The sequence below is a fragment of the Malaya genurostris genome, chromosome 1 (genome assembly GCF_030247185.1).
Source record: "Malaya genurostris strain Urasoe2022 chromosome 1, Malgen_1.1, whole genome shotgun sequence".
NCBI lineage: Eukaryota > Metazoa > Arthropoda > Insecta > Diptera > Culicidae > Malaya > Malaya genurostris.
In genome coordinates, this window is record NC_080570.1 from 123,745,491 (window position 1) to 123,750,656 (window position 5,166).

A 5,166-nucleotide genomic window follows, 5' to 3' on the forward strand; every position below is an offset into this window, starting at 1 on the left:
TTATTAATAAAACCATTATTTGGAGGAGATTCCCGTATAATGCTCTGCGTAGGAACAGAATCTGGGCAAACTTTCCTAGCAAAGTCAAATATCCATCGGTTCGAGTATTCATCACTCTCATTGCCCACGGTACGATTCCTCATTCGTCTGGCCGTGTTCCAAAGAGTGCTCATTGAGGTATCTCTTGACAAACCTTCGACAAAATGTCTCCAATAGCTACATTTTTTGGCTCGAAGTATGCTCTTGTACTTGGTTTCTAAAACCATAAGTTTTTCAAAATTCTGAGGAGTTCCTCCTCCCCGTTTTAGAAACGTCTTGCAAGCATTTTGTTTTGCGAGTTTAGCCTCTGAGCACTCTTTGTCCCACCAGGGGTTGGGAGGCCTTCTGTTAGTCGTTGGCCCAGGAAAGCGTTTAGTTTGGGATTGTTCTGCTGCCTCCAGAATCGAACAAATGAGGAAGTCATATTCTTCAAGTGGAGGGAGCTCTTCCATTGAATTCAAAATACTAGAGATACTACTTTGGTATTTAATCCAGTCGATATTTTTTGTCAAATCATATGGAATACTAGCGGAAGTAGCAATGCAATTGCTACTGCTAATTGAGATGATGATTGGTAAATGATCGCTACCGTGTAAATCAGGCAGTATTTTCCAGGTGCAATCTAGTCGAATTGATGTTGAGCAAAGAGATAGATCTAATGCACTTGGGCGTGCCGGAGGTCTTGGGATCCGTGTCATGCTACCCATATTTAATACCGTCATGCTAAAATTGTCACAAATGTTTTGTATTAAAGATGATCTGCTATCATTGTAAACGGAACCCCACATAATACCGTGCGAATTTAAATCCCCCAGAATCAATCGTGGTGCAGGAAGGGCTTCAACCATTTCATTAAGCTGTTGCTGTCCAACTTGTGCTTTTGGAGGAATATAAACCGAAGCTATGCAAATATCTTTGCCTTTAATGTTTATTTGGCAAGCAACAACTTCTATACTAGAAGTTGAAGGGATGTTTAATCTTTAAAAGGAATAGCATTTCTTAATTCCCAAAAGCACTCCACCATACGGAGAGTCTCTATCGAGACGTATAATGTTAAAATCATTAAAATTTAAAGCTATGTTTGAAGTAAGCCATGTTTCGCATAAAGCAAATACATCACATTTTTGACTATGCAATAAAATTTTGAATGAATCAAGTTTTGGCATGATGCTTCGACAATTCCACTGCAGGACAGTGATTGTATCATTTGCGACGGGTGATAAATTATCCATCAAAAGATACAAAACCTGAGACAATTGGCCATTGAACTGATAACTGCTTCAAAAAGGTTCTAGCTATTGGAAGGAATGCCATTATGAGGGTCTTTAAGGGTTCAGATATATTGAATGCTGAGAAAATCCATTCAACAATTTCCGAAAACTTCAGTAATCCTGTTGGTGGCTGTGAAATGGAGCCCACTGGATTATTATCTTTTTCTGTACTAGATCCTGGATTGGTTTGTGAATTTGACAAACCAGGAGGCACAGTCTTTGGTTTTGACTTTTTTTGTTTAACACGGGGATCTTTTTTTGAAGATGAAATTTTAGGTGTCTTTTTTGGTAATTTGGAGGAAGACTTCTTTCTCTTAACTGACCCTTGGGTAGTGATAAACGAATTACCTTCACTATTTTCGTCAGAGTCAGAGTCCTCTGGTTCCTCTAGATTTGAAAACCCGTTTTCGGTTTCCAAAGGGGGGACATCAATGACCGTTTTAAGCATTTCTGCATATGTGCGCTTAGACCGTGCTTTTAAAGAAAGCTTAATTTTGTCTTTGTGCACTTTAAATGCAGTGCATACTGAAATATCATCATGAGGACTATTCCCACAATAAATACATTTTTCAATTTCCTTGTTGCAATCATTATCTTTATGAGGCCCTTCACACTTAATACATTTTGGTTTATTACTACAGTAAGTAGCTGTGTGGCCGAATTTTTTGCAGTTCGTACAATTCATTACATTTGGAACAAAAAGCCGAACAGGGAGGCGAATTTTATCGACATAGACATGGGACGGCAACGCAGACCCGGCAAATGTCACTCGAAACGAGTCTGATGGGCGATAAACTTTTTTTTCCTCTTCATGAACTACTGAGTACAGTTGTTTGCACTCCAGTATTTTCACACCCTCAAGCATAGAGTTCTTGAAACGACCAACACCATGCTTGAGTAAATCATCTACCGAAAGACTCGCTTCGGTAACAACACCGTCAATTTCGACATCTTTGGAGGGTATGTAAACTTTATACTCTTTATTGAAATGTTCCGAAGAGACAATATCATTCGCGTGTTTCAAATTATTTACCACAACACGAATTTTATCGTTATTTACTTTTATGATCTCTTTGATTGAAGAGTATCGTGATGTCAAACCTTTATTAATTTGAAAAATGTTTAATGGCTTTGATATACGTCTAAAAAAGACTATCCAAGGCCCAGAAGAGCTCTCCTGATATTTTTTCGTTCGTGGGGGTATCGGATTCATGCTAGGATTTACGTCCATGGATTCATCCATTACATTAAAATTTTTAACTAAACTTTAAAATAAAATTTGAAACCAACACTACACAGTACTCAATCAAAAGGAAAAGAAAAAACTTCTACCTTGAAATTGTTGTCTATCTCCGTTGCACTGCCGTGTAGATCCTCGTTGCTCTAGATGTTCTTGTTGGATGCTGATTGTTGGATGTGATGCTACTGCTACCTGACATCCAGCACCACTCGATTTCCGATTTACTTTTGTCTTCGCCAGCTGCAACCAGCGCAGGTCACCGGTGTATACCTGCGTGTTGTATGGCAGTGGAAAGACCGAGTTGTCTTGTCTCCTTCTTCCTTGTGCTCCGCACCGATATGCTTCTGCACCGAAGTGCCTTCGCACCGGTGTGCCTTTGCACTCTCCTGCTTCTGTGTGCCTTTGCACTCTTCTGCTCAGCACTTGTGGCTGTATATTGTGGCCTGGGTAGAGCTTGGGAAACGCCCTTTGTTGTTTCCTTCACCAGCTTGGCCCAGCACTAGGGCTCTCTTATGCAGCACGACTATACGTTTTAACGGCTGCTGCCAACAGGTTTCTACCTGTAGTTCAACCGTTGTCGTATTTAACGCGTGTAAACCAACCAGCGTTATTAAACTGTACGCTTCTATACACAACCTTCTCGGTTGAACGGCTATTACTGAATGCAATATCTCGGTTGGTGAATGTGAAAGTTATTCAGCGTTTACATACCGACATAAAAGATGGAGCACCCTGTACATAACGAGGAGCAAATGTCTTTTAACAGTTTGAGTATAGTGACTTTTCTATGGTAGGGATGGGTATCGAGAGGTAAAGTATCGATACTTGGTATCGTGATACCGTTTTGTTATTTCAGGTATCGGTATCGATACTATAGGAAAAAGTATCGATACTTATTATCGGTATCGGTATTCGGTATCGGTTGATTGGTTTTGAGATCCTTTGTTCACCTTTTGAGTTAAAGACAATTTCAGTTATTTGAGAATATCTTTTGCAATTGATCAAGAACTTTTTTTCTATATTTCAATACCTCGCGAGAATACCTTTCCAACGAGATATAGATGAGTTTTATCAAACAAGTTCGCGCTTGCGGAGTTATTAAAAACGGTATCATCTCACTTCTTAGTTGATTGAGTCTGTTTCTTCTATGAAAACCAAAATTCGTTATCCAAACTGGATAAGAACACTCATTGAAAGTGGAAGTGAAAGACGTCAAACGACAACTTTTGTCGCACATTATCCTACTGGCTAATGAAAATAGGCGTTCGGATGGTACTGAGGTCCCCAACACTGAAGTATCCCATGTATGCAGAGGGTTGCAAGTTCTTGGTACCGGGTTTCTGTTAAAAAAAACCTTCATTCAAATTATCACCCTCATTCTTGTTTACGTCCGTATCCGCTATACGACGAACGGGTACTTTCGAACGAATACGAATAAGCCATTCTTGTTTTCACTCGAATGAATTCGAACGCGACTCGTTTGCCACAAAATATTCAAATATCAGTAAACTTCTTCAAAAAAATGCTAAGCATTGATGAAATCAGTCCAATTCTTGTGATTAACCATATGCGAAACGCTAGAATGTATGCCATTTTAGCTTCAAACGATACGTGTATTCGAACATCATTCGTACGAACGAAAAGTCGCATTCTCGTTTACGGACGAATAGACGAAATGCCGTGGTTTCGATTCGTCAGTTTAATGTTGCGAATCAACCGTTCGAACACATTGAAAAAAGTTTAACCGATTTCTAACAAAATTATTTTCGAATCTAAAGGTGATTTGTAATCAAATCATAAATTTGTGTTTTGCATAAAACATTTAGAGAGCATAGCAGTATAGTAAAATGCTGTTTTTTTGCGTGCCTTTGAATATATGCGAGGTTCAAAGATTTTACGCATCAATTTTAAATCTATTAAGTACTTTATGGAAAATACGCCATGGGTAAACATGCTTTAGTTTATATTAAATGCATGATTTTACTAATGTAATAAATAAGTAGGCTATCGAAAACATGACAAAATTGCAAGAAAAATGCAACATATTTTTCGCAGATACTACTGATCGGACTGCTATTTTAAATGTTTTTTTTACTTTGCATGAAGTTTAATTTGAAAATTTCATTTACCGACATGAATGAAATTGGTCCTGAGTACGATATTTATTTCTTATGTAGCATTCGTCACTTCCTTGATGCTTGGAATCTTCCTTAAAAAACTACCTGCGCTACCGATCCTTCTTTTGCACAGGAATCGCGTACGTACACGTTCGAGTGAAAACAAGAATGGCTTGTTCGCATTCGTTCGAAAGCATGTGTTCGTCGAATAGTCAATACGGCCGTAAGCGAGCATGATGATACAAAATCAGCGAATCTAGATCATGTTTACTTTAAGCTAGTATCGACAGGTATCGACCATGAAAATATCGATACCACGCGATACCACTTTGCACGGTATCGATCCTAAAAAATCGATACTTTAGGCTCAAGTATCGATACCTTGAACTATCGCAGTATCGATACCCATCCCTATTCTATGGTATTGACGGCATCGATTAATCACTTTTCGGTTATGTACAGAAGGACATTTTCGGATAATACAAGGAAACCACCGGTC